The sequence below is a fragment of the Neovison vison genome, chromosome 12 (genome assembly GCF_020171115.1).
Source record: "Neovison vison isolate M4711 chromosome 12, ASM_NN_V1, whole genome shotgun sequence".
Lineage (NCBI taxonomy): Eukaryota > Metazoa > Chordata > Mammalia > Carnivora > Mustelidae > Neogale > Neogale vison.
This window is the reverse complement of record NC_058102.1, coordinates 29640281-29656351: the sequence shown is the minus strand read 5'-3', so window position 1 is coordinate 29656351 and position 16071 is coordinate 29640281. Positions and strand designations below refer to the sequence as shown.

Here is a 16071-nt window from a genome sequence, read left to right as displayed (position 1 = left end):
AAGAGTTTTTTTTTTTGTTTTGGGTTTTTTTTTTTTTTTTTTTTTTTTTTTTTTTAAGAGAACCGTATTTCAAGGCAGGATTGGTGTAAAGAATTGAAACATTTATTCTATTTTCTTTCCTTCTGTCCTCTGTCATGGGTCCAGCTGAGATTCACTACTAAACCAATACTAGCCCAGACCAATGGTAGACTGAGAGAAATTAAACAGACTGATAAGAAGAGGTGACTGGATGCTGAGAGATTATGGGTAGGGAGTTCAGGGACAAGTTTTCTTGATTAGAGATTGAATTAAAGTTTTTTTCTGCCCCTCTCTTGGGGGGAACACACACAAAGATATACATATATCCACATGTGTATATGTGTATTTCACCACCTCTTCAAGTCATATCCTAGATTCAGGTGCTATGAAGCAAGTATCTTTTAAGTAAGTAGCAGATGTAAAATATAACTACTTGCCCTTTATAGTTTGACTGCCTGGAAGTCAAGAAAATTGCATCTCAAATCAGCATCATTAGCTGATCAACAAAGACTGAAGTCCGCGTAGATTTTGCACATTTTTCTTGAAATTAAACGTATTAGATATTTTTCCCTTTAGAAGGTTTTGGTTGGATAACAATTGTGGTATTCTTGCATATAAATATAATAATGTAAGGTCTACAAAATCCTGTATTCATTGTTAACATATAATTTGTTATTAATGTATTATCTATTAACTGTACTTTCTCCATTAGAAGGATTAGAGTGAAACTATTTCTCTGCGTAGTTTGAATGATTTAAGATGGAAGAAAATTTCCATCCTTAAGGTTGGGAATAGATGTCAACAATTCCAGATAGACTTCCAAACTCAGATGACCTAGTTAATTTTATTTCAGGGCAATGAACAGATGGTGAGTGTTCTCTGTCTATCTGGCATTAACGTACACTCTGTCACCATCAGACTTAACGGTGGCAGATGGCAGTTGTATTAGCAAACATTCAGTTCTCTCCCCTTGATTCTTCCCCTAGGACTGAGGAAGGCCCAGCCATGGCTCACATCTGAGTCACACTGTGGCCACCTCTCCAGTAAGGCCTGAGCAGAGAATGTCAAACCACTGGAAGCCCTCAGTAATGCGGGCTTTCTGGTTCACTCATGGCAACAGGCACAGCTGGGGCCTCTTCAAAGGCTTATGGTAGGTATTATGGTCTCAGTGTTAAATCCTGCTGGGGTTCAGTGCCACTCCAGGGCAGGTTGAGTGTTTCTGTGGGATGAATGGGTTTTTCTGAGCCTCTTGTGGAAAAATGCCTGGATATATATAAATAATGGGCTCTGGTGAACTCCTCTGGATACAAAAGTAATCAGCCATATTTAGCAACATGAGTCAGTTAACTCCCTTAGCTGATCAGTGGAGCAACAAGGTGTCACTATGAAAGAGAAACTTTTTTTTTTTTTAAGTAAAATCTTCTTTTTTCCAAATCCAGATGGGACTATGTTACAGATGCACTTATGTATTTGGATTTATACAAAGGAGTCAGTGATTAATTACTGCACATTTAAGATAAAACTAGTGCTTAGTTTATGAATTAACTGTCTCTAAAGTCATCATACCAGAGTTAGTTGAGATTGTAAAGAAATAATAGCCTAAGAAATAATAGGAAGTTTCAGAGAATCTGAAAGATAACCTTTGCTTTCTAGAATTTATAGGACCAAAGAAATAATGCAAAGAAAAGAATATGGTTCAGTGATTTATTAAATCATTTGTTTCTGTTTTATGGGCACATATTTTTCAACATATAAGATGTTAAATACTTAAGTTTTTTAAACATTCTCTTTCAATTAAAAGAATATATTTTTAAAGTTTTAGGTACACATCAAAATTAAGAGGAAAATACAGAAATTTGCCTTGTAACCCCTGCTCCCTTGCATGCATAGCTTCCCCCACTGTGAACATTCTTCAGCAGGAATTGAGCACATCATAATCACCCAAAGTTCATAGTTTACGTAGGGTTCACTCTCAGTGATGTATATTCTATGGGTTTGGACAAATGAATGATGACATATATCCATCATTATAGTATCACACAGAATATTGTCCATTGCCCTAAAAATTCTCTGTGTTCTGCTTATTCACCCCTCCCTCACTCCTAACCTCTGTCAACCATTGACCTTTTTATGGTCTCCATAGTTTTGCCTTTTCTAGAATGTCATGTAGTGGGAATAATACAGTATGTAGCCTTTTCAAATTGGCCTCCTTCACCCTTTTAATTTTGGTAACTTATTCCCAATCTGACTATAGATGTGCAAAGTCCAATCAAGAAAAATGTAACTGATAATTTAAATTGCACATATTTTATAATGCAAATTTGCTATCATCAGGGTTATAAAACATGCCAGAAAAGATATTTTATAATTTATCTCTAAGTTAGGAATTGGTGATACCAAGCATTATTGATGGTTTATTATTTATTGCTATATGAGATATGTATTAGAGACAAAATTGTCTTTGATATTTATGGTGATTATTCACGAATTGCTATAAAATGTTTAATAATAAACCCCACATCACTGAAGAGTGATACACAACTACTTTAGCAATACAAATAGTGGTCTCATTGGTTATACTGCTCAGGGTACATTATAGTCTGCATATTAGCTTTCAGGAACTAATAAATAATTGCCCTAAGTGTCTTGGCAACATACCAAAATAATTCACTATCTCTGAGCTAAAGTAATTGGGGTACATTGGATATATACTTTAGGGGAGATATTCTAAGATGTTGGCTCATAAATATATTAATTAGGGCATAATACATTGAAAGGAATGATAAAATAGAGTCATCTAATCTGATGAATGAATTCTTTATTTCCAGTGATTTAAAAATACCTTTTTAAATTTGACTAGGACACAAGTAATTCTCCCCAGGTTGCTTTTTACATATATTTGACTTGATATTGACCTAGAATATTCTGTTAAGCAGGATTTTTATATGGGATATCTGAAAAACATGAATTTAGAGGAAAATGCAGCTTTGATGATTTCTTAAATATAAATCAGAATGAGCTGCAGTTCCAGTGATTTCTGAATAAGACTATAAATGTGTATTCTGAAAGCTTTAGAACCATAAGTTCTTGTTTTGCTTTATTTTTTTCTGAATTATTCATACAATTGACTCAGTACTCTGCTTTGATTTGCTATAGATCTAATTTTATTTATGTTAATCTCACAAGAATGGTGTCAAATGTATTTTTTTTGTTAGCTTTGGACGTGCTTTTGGAATTTATAAATACTTAGATGTGTAGAATCATTGACTTTTAGAGAGGTATAGACTCTGAATTCATTCTAATGTGGTAAATCTCAGAGAGTTTGGGACTTAAACAAGGTCACAAAGGTAAAATGGGACTGTCACTAGAACCTACATCTTTAATAGTCAATGAATAAAGCTGTTCTTAGTGTTGGTACAACTAAACATGAAGATGAGTGTTCATAGAATTCCTCTGAATAAAAACTGACAGGTAGAGGCTCAGACTTAGTTATCTACCTCAAGTTGCTGCCTATGCATTTACAAAATTTACAAAATTTACAAAATTTTTAATTTACAAAATTTACAAATTTTTTCTGTAGCATCAATAAAATACTATGGCAAGGAACTTCTGCCATCAGCGTCTTGCAGTTTTTCCTGTTATCAGGAAACTCTAAAACAGATATTGTTACTTTAAGCCACTATTTGTTCTTATATCATATATAAGATACATATCATTAAGTAGTTCCTTTAGGCTATGAGAGAAGAAGATCCTGGAAAGCATCTTAGAGGTGAAGAAAACTAGGCAGGAGACCTAACTCAAAAGACTGGCTATTGAAGGACAAACTTCACAAACTTTGTAGCTTACCCCAGCTTCTAGCTCAGCAGGTAAGTAGATGAGTAAAATAAATTTTCTAAAGAAGTACTTAACATTCCTGGTACTCTGCTAAGTGCTTTTTGTTACATTATTTCATTTGATTCTTGTAATAATACCCTGAATTAGGGACCGTTATCATACCCATGTTATCAATAACAGAGATTTAGAGAATCTAAGAATTTTTCCTAAGATCATGTGTTTGATTTACAAAGCTAAGATTTCAATCCAAGTCCATCTGAAGCCACAGGTTTTTCTCTTAGCCATAGCCCTACAGTGGTTATATTTTACAGGCAAGGGGAACAGAATGTAGGAAAGTCATACCATGTAAGGATCTGGTGAGTTCAAAAGGTGAAAATATTTGGGGTATAGGTATGGAACTGGCTGTGAAGCAGTGATTCTTAAATATTCAGGAATTTTGAAAGCTGATTGTTAAATTGTTGATAGGATAAGATCAACTACTGTGGAAGTATTTACACAGAGGTAGGCAAATAATACAAATCAGGGCTTTATTTCCACAGAATTGTTTTTTCTAGCACAACGATAGTTCCTAGAATTTTGGTCAGATTACAGGATGTATGAAGGTAGAAATATACCTTAAGGTCAGTTTATAAAGAGCCCTGGTAAATGTAAACATCACCATGGTTTTTGAAACGCGCATCGAATTATGTGCCCCTCTCAGGCTCTGACACTCCACTGGCTCCCAGCTGTCATGAAATGGAAACTCTGTACCCTGGAGTGTGGCTTGTGCTTTGTCTTCAGTCTCCCTCTCCAGTTCTCCCTACTCTCCTTTTCACTCTCCATCAAGCTACCATCTCACTAGTCAACTCATTTGGGATTTTTAATAAACAAGCTCTTTCCAAGTTTAGTCCTTCACATGAGTTGCTCCCTTTGCCTACTTCTCTAGTTTTAGATCTCAGCTTAAATATCACTTCCAGAAAGTCTCTTCTTGACTTCCAAATCTAAAGTCGCTGCCTAATGCCTCTGTCACATCAGCCCATTTTAACACTCTGCTTAGTACTTAATGGTGTGGCGCAGGGGTTAAATGCCTTGCTTCTGAAGTCAGACTGCTGGAGCTCATTATTACTTCTCCACTTACTAGCTGTGGGACTTTATACAAGTTGCTTATTTCCATGACTCAATTTCCTATTTGAAAAATGGGATGCAATTATTTCCTTTTCATGGGGTTTCTATGGGAATTCATGTGTGTAAAGGAATACAAACCACATGAGAAAAAGAACAGTGACTGTTCCATGATAGCATTAAAAATATTTTCGATAGTATCACTGAGAACTGCATTACTAATGTGTTATCCAATTTTCTCAACTAGGATATAAGTTCATTGTGAACATGTATCTCATTTGTTTGGTTTGCTTTTAATTATTCCCATCACTGATCCCTGGAACAAGGACCTTGCCCATGGTAGGCAGTGGGGCAGGGAGAGGGTCTATGGGGATGTGATTCAGGCTGTGTTGTTTGTTTGTCTCCTTGGCTTCTCTCAGAATTCTAGGTCCTTCCAATATCTCTGAACCCAGAACAGTAAAAACAGTGAAGATGTGTGAAACAGTCTGTGCGGAGGTAAAATGAAAGTGAGAGAATCTACCCTGTCTTCCAAGGAACACAATTTATCTCCAGCCCATGGTGGCTATTTGGGAATACTGACCCAGTGCTGTTAGATCTCTTAGAAATGTGGACTTTTTTTTTTTTTTTTCGGTGTGAAATCTCCCAAGCTTTAAATATTTACTTCAAAATTTTACAGATGACTTATGGCTGAGCAAATCATATCTGTAGGCTAGACTTGGCCAGGGCCACCTGTTTACTACCTATTGAAATTGATGTCTTGGTTTCCACTGTAAGAAAAGTGTCCTTGTCCTCTTCCCACTATCTGACACCTTGCTCACAAAGTACTTGATGACAAACTCTGCAGTTGCATTTCCCTGACTCTCTCTACTCTGTTGGTATCCTCCACTCACTAAGACACATCCTTCCTCAAATGGTACCTTTTGCTCTGGATTCTGTTCCTTGGCTTTAACAGATTATTAACTGGAGAGTTATGTGACTCACACCAAAGTAAGCATGGTATGCCATGGGGGTGAGTATGAAGAAGGTGAGCAGTCTGAGTCTTTTGTTTAGAGATTTATTATGGAAAAAAGATGTCACCTGAGGAAAGAGACTATCATTTCTCATTTCTCTTCTCCCTCCTTTTTAATTCTTTCTGTTCAATGGTGACATTAGTCGGATCAATATCTTAAGCCCTTAAAGGTTTTAATCTGAATGACTTTTATAAAGTTACGGTAATAGCAATGCCTTTGCGATCTACCTTGTTTTCTTCTTTTTTAATTAACATATAATGTATTATTTGTTTCAGGAGTACAGATCTGTGATTCATCTATCTTATATAATACCCAGTAGTCATTGCAACACATTCCCTCCCCAGTGTCCATCACCAAGATACCCTATCCCTCCATCCCCCTACCCTCCAGCAACCCTCAGTTTGTTTCCTATGATTAAAAGTCTCTTATGGTTTGTCTCCCTCTCTGGTTTCATCTTGTTTCACTTTTCCTTCCCTTCCCCTATGATCCTCTGCCTTGTTTCTTAAATTCCACACTTCAGTGAGATCATAAAATTGTCTTCTCTGATTGACTTAGTTTGCTTAGCATAGTACCCTCTAGTTCCATCCATGTTATTGTAAATAGCAATACTTCATTTTTGTTGGCTGCATTATATTCCTGTGTGTGTGTGTGTGTGTATACATACATACACACCACATCTTCTTTATCCATTCATCTGTTGATAGACATCTGGATTCTTTCCATAGTTTGACTGTTGTAGACATTGCTGCTGTAAATATTGAGGAGTTGTTACCTCCTCGGATCACTACATTTGTATCTTTGGGGTAAATACCCAACTGTGCAACTGCTGGGTCATGGAGTAGCTCTATTTTCAACTTTTTGAGGAACCTCCATTGTCCAGAGTAGCTGCACTAGCTTGCAGTCCCACTACCGGTGTAGGAGGGTTCCCTTTTCTCCGCTTCCTCGCTCCCATTTGGTGGGAAGGGAATAATAATAATGTCTTCAACATTTTTTGATTGTATGCTCCCCTATCTATAAAAATAAATAAATAAATAAATAAATAAATAAATAAATAAATGTTTGTCAGCTGCCCTCCTCCATCTATATGTTGAAGTACTAACCCCTAAATTGATGGTATTAGAAGGCGGGGCCTCTGGGAGGTGATTAGGTCATTAGGGCAGAGCCCGAATGAATGGGATTAGTGCTTTGTAAAAGAAGCCAAAGAAGGGTACCTTGCTTCTTTTACCATGTAAGGATACAACAAAAAGATGGCCATCTAAGATGTTTAGGAGACATTGAAGGCTGGCTTTACAAGCTAGCCCTTACTAGAAATCAGAGCCTTGATCTTGGATTTTCCAGCTCCAGCACTGTGAGAAATAAATGCTTATTGATAATAAGCCATCCAGTTTACTGTATTTTGTTATAGCATCCTGAGCAGACATATATCTCCTGAATGTATATTTGTTCAATATTTTATATGCAATCTAGTATTCAAGTGTATTTACATTTTAAAATGCACATAAAATATCAATTTATAATTAATGAGATAAAAATTATGAGGTAAATCCCATCTCTTTATACTCCACAGGGCATTAACAAGTATACTTTTTTTTTTTTTTTTTAAGATCTAGCATGGGGAGGAGCAGAGCGAGAGGGAGAGAGACTCTCAAACAGATTCTGTGCTGAGTATGGAGCATGACCAGGGCTCAACTTCAGGACCCTGAGATCATGACCTGAGCGAAAATCATATGAGTTGGGCCTTGACAGTTAACTGAATTTGCCACCCAGGCACTCGACCAAGTATACAACGGGTGGATTCACCTGTAGTCTAAAGATACATCAGCCTCTAAAAGTGATGCTTTACCAAACTGGGGAATGAGTGGCTATCCTGATCTATCCTTTTTGTCAATTTTGTGTTGGAATGCTGTCCAGGATGGAAGTGCCCTGGTATGGACACGGCTTGGAGCTTCCATCCTTTAGCACAGCTGCTGGGAATCTCAGCAGACTCTTTGGGTTATAGGGCTGGTTGTTGAGCCTTTGTCTCAAAAACCAGGAGCTTATGTCTCTCTTCACTTTGAATTTCTTTTTTTTTTTTTTAAAGATTATTTATTTATTTATTTGAGAGAGAGAGAGAGTGAGAGAGAGCATGAGTGAGGAGAAGGTCAGAGAGCGAAGCAGACTCCCCATGGAGCTGGGAGCCTGATGTGGGACTCGATCCCGGGACTCCAAGATCACGCCCTGAGCCGAAGGCAGTCGTCCAACCAACTGAGCCACCCAGGCGTCCCTTCACTTTGAATTTCTTTCTTCATTTTATTAGGGTTGTATGGATCACCCAAAAACAAAATAAAATGATGGGAGCTATACAGAAGTCTCAGTTGGGACTGAAAATATACACATCAATCCTAAAACACAAAATCTACGGGCACCAGGTAAACGTGGGCTCACTGCACCATTTAATTACAATACTTCTCCCATTTCTACCACCCTCTCTGGGAAGAAGGGTGTTTAATTAATTTTTCTCAGCACTATCAGTGTTTGTCATAGTCTCTGGATTATTGAGTTTATAATCTCTGACCTAAACCATGATGCCAGGAATGAAGTCAGAGGCTACAGTGTCTGAGGCCTCATCTTCCTCCCTCCAAGCTCAAGGACAGATTTATTTTAACAGCTGTTTACTACCTGATCTGAATTACGGGACTTCTGGAAAGGTCAAGGAGAAAGCTAAACAGAACAGCTGTTCCTATCATAGGACCTTATTTCTAGGAAGCTGGAAAAACAAAACATTCTATTGTAGAATATCTCAACAGTCATTTTAAGCATGATTTCACTGTGATTGTAAATGAAATTATCTTCCTTCTTAAAATTCCTTTTTCTGGGAATACAGCTGATAGAGTGAAGCCATTGTATCTTGCAAAATACTCTTTTAAACACTGGCAAAAAGCTAACCTGATTTTTTGAATTTATCAACATCATTTTTTTCCTACTGTCTGTTTCAGTGTTAATCATTGAATATTTTATTTGTTTTATGCTTTTTGATTGAAAAACAATGATCAAAAATCATGAGTGGACTCCTGCCTTGTCATTCAAAATGCTGTCCACATTTCTTTATCCTTAGCTCTTTTCAAAGTAAATTTCATTAACTGAAATCATCCTCTTTCTAAAATAGGAAGGCATCCTGACTTGGACAAAGCTAAACTATGCATTCCTCTTACTGAACTGTCAAACCTAATCCTTAATGTCCCTGCTGTTATAGTTTTAATTCCTCACCAACAACTGTGCATGAATGTGCTGTGAGAAGAGACAGCTGGTTGGAGTGTCTCATTTTGACAAATATTATCAATGGTTCAGTGTCAGCCTGGGGAGACACAACAAATGGCATTCCATAGAGGCTACTTTGTGGGCCTGTTAACATTTTAATCAGTGGCTTGGATACTGGAATAAAAATATGCTTAGAATGTCTGTGATGGACACTAATGTTCATGATGGGAATAGACCAAGTTCCTAAACTGCTCTCTACCTTATAATCTTGTGATAGCTTGGAGAAGCTCTGGGTGATTTTATATGTAAAGAAATGGAAATCCCAACAGTACCAACCTTTGTCACCTACATTGAATAATTTTTTTTAAGGCAGGCCAGGTTCTCCTATTAGTTTCTAGCTACATCCTAGACTGATCCCTTCATCTTCTCTTTGCTTCCATGGGACTGAAGCATCTGATTGTTTATTCTCATTCCTGGTTGCTGTTGCTTGTGACTCAGCCTGGACCCTCACAGCTGTTCTTTCTGATACACTGGGAATGTTAAGGCTTTAACTGCGAACATACAAAGAAATAGAAGGGATTTTTAAAATTCCAAATAATTGGGATTATCAAAAGCTAGAAAAGCTCTTAAAAGTAATACCAATTGGGGTGTCTGGGTGGTTCAGTGGGTTAAAGCCTCTACTTTCGGCTCAGGTCATGATCCCAGGGTCCTGGGATCACGCCCCACTTCGGGCTCTCTGTTCTGCGGAGAGCCTGCTTCCTCCTCGCTCTCCCTGCCCTCCTCTCTTGCCTACTTGTGATCTCTGTCTGTCAAATAAATAAATAAAATCTTAAAAAAAAAAAAAGTAATAACGATCATAGCTTTGCTGGTCTACATTAAAATGCAAATGAAGCTAGGTCAAAGAGTGCCTTTCCTTAGTCATTCACTCTGTCTGAATCTAGAGTCTAGACCAAGCCCTGAATCCAAGTTCAGCAGATTCCCATTGGCCCAGTGGGATTGCTAATTCTTTTCAGATTGGGCTTCTGAGTCTTCTGTGTTTATTTTCTCTTTTTCTCTGGCTCTCAAGCCTGTTACCCTTTCATCACAATTATTCTTGGTTTGTTCTCCTTGTCCTTTTTCTTTCTAGCAAGTTGAAAGAGAAGGACCATTAAGGACCCCTTCTCTAAACTTTAAGAAGTCTCTACTGACCTAAAAATTACCCTTTTTGCTCTTTGGAGTTCCTGCATTCTCTATCAGTAATTATTTGAAATCAATTTACTAGGAATCATTGAGGCTCATTCTTTCAGCTCTGAACATGTGAGTAGGCTTCATTCTCTACTGAGACCCCATTAGTTTGCTCCATCCAGAGGTTAGCCAGAGGTTAGCCTCTGTATGTTATCTCTGGTCTCACTAGTTTCCAGAAGACATAATCCCATCCTACCTTGTTGTTTTTTTTTTTTTTAATCCTACCTTTGATAAACTCAATTACTTTTTTTTTTCTTTTTGTATCTGAGGGAAACATCATTGTGCAGTAGCTGTACATTTATGGATTACTTGAAACACCCTAATTTCAAATTACTGTTAAGATCCTTTGGTTGTTTCTTCTTGATTATGTATATGCCCCTCATTTTGTGTTCTATATGGTTGTTTTTTTTTTTTTTTTCTTCTTCTTGTGTCCTCTTTTCTCCAGAAGGTGGTTTTCCAGGGTCTTATGATTATTTTAAAAAATATTATACATGGTAACCATTACTAGTATTCACAAATACCCAATTCTCCTTCCCATTATACTCTCCAAGCTTCTTTAGTTAGGTGAGAGCAGTAGACTAGCTCTGGCCAACGAAATGTATGTGGATGTGATGTGTGAGACAATGAAAAACCTCTAAATTTCTCTAATCTGTTTTGTCCCCTATGATGATGACCAGCTATACCCTGGGCAAATGACTCTGTCAGCCTCTCCTTACGATTATAAGGAACAGAACTGCTGTTTTGTTGACTCTCATTGGGCATGTAGTGTGGGGAAGAAATAAACTTGTTATGTTAGAAACTGATATTTCAGGGCTAATTTGTTACTGGGGTATAGCCTATTCTGATTAATACATTATGTTATGAGCAGGGTCTAGCAATAACAAGCATTACCCCTTCTGGCAGAAGAGGCTCAAGATTCCCTAGAATGTAACTGATGATAAATCCATTTTGATGTTCATAAACTGTGGAAGGAATGATTTATTTTTAAATAAGGAATGATTTTTTTTAAAGATAAGACAACACTTTGATTTTTTTAAACATGGACAAATTCAGAGACGATTTTAGCATCTAGAGGTGCAGATTTTTTTTTTTTGTCTGAAAATTATATTTCTTTTCAGAGTACAGTTTTCTGTAAAACTGTTTTTTAATTCCTACATTGTATTTCTAAAACTTTCATATCGAAGGAGGCCATCAGATATTTAGAGCTGTAAGAACAGGTCAGCTTCATGATTCCCACCCCACTCATGGGATCAACTGTGGCCCAGTACAAAGAATTCTAGTGCCATGGATTCCATTATGTCCAGAATCTGTCTTGTGTTTTGCTTTCCAAACCTGCCTTGACCGCCTTACTTGTTCATTCCTGAGGCTTTTCTTGATGTCTTGTCTCTGGACTTCACCCTTCAGTTAGACCTAATTTTTTGAAGTTACTTGTTTCCCACACTCTCAGCTGGGACCCAGCATCAGTCCCGCTTTGTTCTTTAGCTAAAAGCTTATTTCCCCTCCCCCATTCTCACACTCACTCTCAACTCCTGGAACTGCTAAGCCCAGGCTCCCCACATTCCCAGGAAAAGAAGTCAGCAATAGGAGGTCAGAGAAAAAAGTCTGAAGCTCATGCAGGTAGCGATAGAAATTATTTTTATAGTAATTTTAAGAAACCAGTCTCATTTGCATCAAACTTTTCCACAATCTTAATTATTTCTGGACTCACTGGTTGTAGTTTACTTCTTAAAGGCACTGTAATCCATCATTGTGCACATGTATTGATATTCTGATGGTGAGATAGAAAAGAGGGAAGGATCAGGCTGCAAAGTGCTTTATAAAGAAGGACAGTTTCCTTATTTTCCAGATGGGTCAGGGAGGCATAGCTGGAAAGAGAATGTGGATTTTTATCCAAATCCTGTGCTTTCACTTGTCTTGGCAGCTGCATTCTGAATAGTGTAAGTCATTAAGAGGACGCAGCACTCTGGGCTGAGGTTCTGTGCAAGGTAGCACTGCAATATAGCGCTGTGAACATCTTAGACACACCTTATGCATTGTCTAGTTTACATAAACTGCTACATAATTCCTACACACAGACCGGGACACTTTATATAAAATGTAGTTCAACATTTCTTACATATCCATCTTAATCGTATAATTTTGCTGAACTGAATGCTCTTATTTTCAGAGCTTACATGATTATGGCTGCCAATATTATCATAAGAACAAAAAAATTGATCAAAGTAATTTCCCTGAACATGTAATGACTTATTCTATTTTCTTTCCTGTCCCAAGTATTCCGCAAGTATTGAAAAAAAAAATCAAGAATTACTATTTTATTATTCACTTATTATTATTAATTACAAGTTACTGATCCTTTACATGTTCTCTTTCTCTGGTCATATACAGTCAGTGATAACTTCTAGCAAAGGCTGCTGATGATTTAAAAAATGTTCACGTTTCATAGCTTAATTCATGTTTCATTAACATTAAAGCATTTCCTGAAATAGGGAATAATTATGCAAAGTGCAGTAGATTTAATGTGATCCAGGATCCAAGACATCCTGTTCTTGCTACAGTTGGGAAGACTGTTAAATTGGAAAGGGGAAGTCTTCTCTTGATAGTCGTCTAGCCTCTGCCTGCTTCTTCTTATCTTTTCCAGCTTCTTCATTTTGTTTTCCTTGGTGCTCCTAAGTTGACATTAATCTATTGACTCAGGAAAGATATTGTTATCTCCTTGGTATTTATTTGAAACCTTAATGTATCGCAAATCTTCATTTCAACATAGAATGTTAAGTTGGGGCTCCAGTATCTATGAAATTTTTTGGTATGCAAACCACAAACGTTAAGCATTAAAACTCAATCTTGAAAGGAAGGGAAAAATTTAAAACCATGTTTTAATAATAATGTCAATAACTTAGCTATTTTCATGTATTCTCTCTTTTATTTACAAAGTATGATTATATGTATTTCTCTTTTTGTTACCCAGCTTTTTCTTTTATAATGTTTGGAATACTGGAGAAACGAAAGATGTTAAAAAAGCAAGAAGCTGGGGTAGCCTGGGTGGCTCAGGGGGTTAAGCCTCTGCCTTCAACTCAAGTCATGGTCTCAGGGTCCTGGGATCTAGGCCTGCATCAGGCTCTCTGCTCAGCTTCCCCCTCTCTCTCAGCCTGCCTCTCTCCCTGCTTATAATCTCTCTGTCAAATAAAAAAGATCTTAAAAAAAAAAAAAAAAGGCAAGAAGCTGTATTTGTGTCCTTATAGCTATTGGCATATTCCAGTATCAATGAGATGGTAGAGTTTTAGGAACTATTCTGAGCAATTTTACCCACTTAGGGCATCTAATACTGACTACCCAAAAAAAAAAAAAAAAAAAAATCAGTAAAGTCCATGCTGTTTACTTTTCTTCCTACAAAACTAAGAGTTTTTTGTTTTGTTTTTTCTTTTCTACTCAAGACATACAAGATTTAATTAAGAATGACATCTTACACTATGAGACAAGCTGTATGTAATTTCTTAAATAATTCATATGTCCAGCAGCTAAAATAAAAAGGCAAATGTAAACTGTGAGGGCAAGAAGCACATGCCTCTGTTCATTTTGGACCTTCAACATCCAGTCTATTTTTTGGAACATGGTAAACAGGAAGTAGATATTTGTAAATTTGAAAATAAATTGGTAATACATTATCAATATATGAGATGGTTCTGGTTTAATTACCAATTCCTCCTCACTGCATCTCTTTGTTGAGAATGGTTCTGGAATCATTAAAGGAATAAGGGTGCTGTTCACCTTAGGGTCAGCCTCTCTTCTGTGGTGCTGGTTCTGCATTATCATACTGGTTTTTTATTTATTCTCCACTCATCTATTTTTGCTTTCATTTCTAGTCCCTGTCACAGTATGAGTCAGGCCACATCTTCTCTCCTTCTCTTTTCTTTTCTCCTTTCTTTTCTCTTCTCTTTTATTCTCTTCTCCTTTCTTTTTCTTTTCTTTTCTTTTCTTTCTTTCTTTCTTTCTTTCTTTCTTTCGGAACACTTCACAAATCTGCATGTCATCCTTGCCCAGGGACCTTGCTAACTTCTCTGTAACATTCCAATTTTAGTATATGTGCTGTCAAGCAAGCACAGACTGTTTCTTTCTAGACGGGGTGTTTTCATGTATTACTCCTGCTCTCCTAATTGGGAACTAGAGCTTTCATTTGTATGTTGCAATAGCTCAGGCTCTGGTCCTATGATTTTTCTTCATCCATCATCTTCTCTTTATTCTTTCTCCTCTCTTTCCATTGGCTCTCTTCCCACCAGCATATATTTGATATTTAAACATACTTAAGATGCATCCATTTTAAGAACAACTAAGTAAAAATAAAGTATCTTGACATTTATGCCTTTTAGGTAAGATTTCTTCCTCCTTTTCTTGGCCAGGTCATTTGAAATACCAGTCTACCTGGAATATTTCTCTTTCCTTTGCTCCTGCTCTTTTCAACACAAGGTAATATCTCTTCTGCCTATCACACCTCACAAAAAGTATCCTTCATAAGGCCTTAATTCTCGGGATGATCTCCTGTGATAAGGAAAGAAAATGCTGTGACTTTTAATTACATTTTAATTAATATTCATGTCCTCATTGACACTGGAACCTCACTTGGTCACATGTTAAGTCAAATGATGGCTTCTGAGGGAAGAGTCAGAGCCACACTGTGGAGATGTTTCTATGTAACTGCTATGTGTTGTAGTTTTCAATTACAGTAATGACACTTTTAATCCTTGTATAAGCTCTTAACCTGGCATATTAGGAGTTAAAAACAGTAACAGTCTAATAGGCCACTATAAAAAATATGTTAAAAGTTAAAATCATCAGTATCTATTTAAAATATATATTTACTGGGCACCTGGGTGGCTCAGTTGGTTAAGTGTTTGCCTTTGGCTTAGGTTATGATCCCAGAGTCCAGGGATCAAGCCCCGCATCAGGCTTCCTGCTCAGGGGGTTCTCGTTCTCCCTCTCCTTCAGCCCCCCACCGCTCCTTCTCTCTCTCTCTCTTGCTTACTCTTTCTCAAATAAATAGGTAAAATCCTTATTTAATAAAATCTATACTTACAACAGCTACCATAAAGATGAAGTTTATCCTACATGCCTTGAAATAATTGTTAATATTAGCAAAATATTAATAATAGCTATTAATATCAGCAGGGCCTTCAAAACACATTAACTCATTCACACTTTTTTCTATTTTTTGTATTATGTAATACACACAATCCATTGGAACAATAGAATGTGCATATAATCTATAAATAAGTGATTATATGTACATGGTTGGTTTGTGTTCAAATTGTGTTCCCTTATGGAATATGCAGTAAAAAAACAGATCACTGTATTATATTGCTTTACCTATTTATGGTAGATGGCTCTCCTGTAGTTGAAGTATTTCCTCATAAATTAATTTTGGGTAATGAAACAATCTGTATGTTTCATTGGGTAATTACAATATGCATAAGCATACTAAATGTCCTGAAATGCCCTTCAGTAAGTATAATTTTCATTTTACTGTGTTTACAAAGCATCTCCCAAACTTACTTGTTCAGAGACAGTTCTTTTGTTTTGGTGGCACCACTCTTAAAATGCTTTGGATTAGGGTTTCACAGATTGAGAAATATTGATTGCTGATTTAAAAAAA

General features: G+C 36.8%; 1 non-coding gene across 1 annotated transcript; it reads right to left on the bottom strand.

Moving 5' to 3' along the window:
- Positions 1–14420: 14420 nt before the first annotated feature.
- LOC122892804 lies at positions 14421–14525 on the bottom strand. Its single transcript, XR_006381488.1, has one exon. It is a non-coding gene; the product is annotated as a U6 spliceosomal RNA (small nuclear RNA).
- Between the last annotated feature and the right edge of the window lie 1546 nt (positions 14526–16071).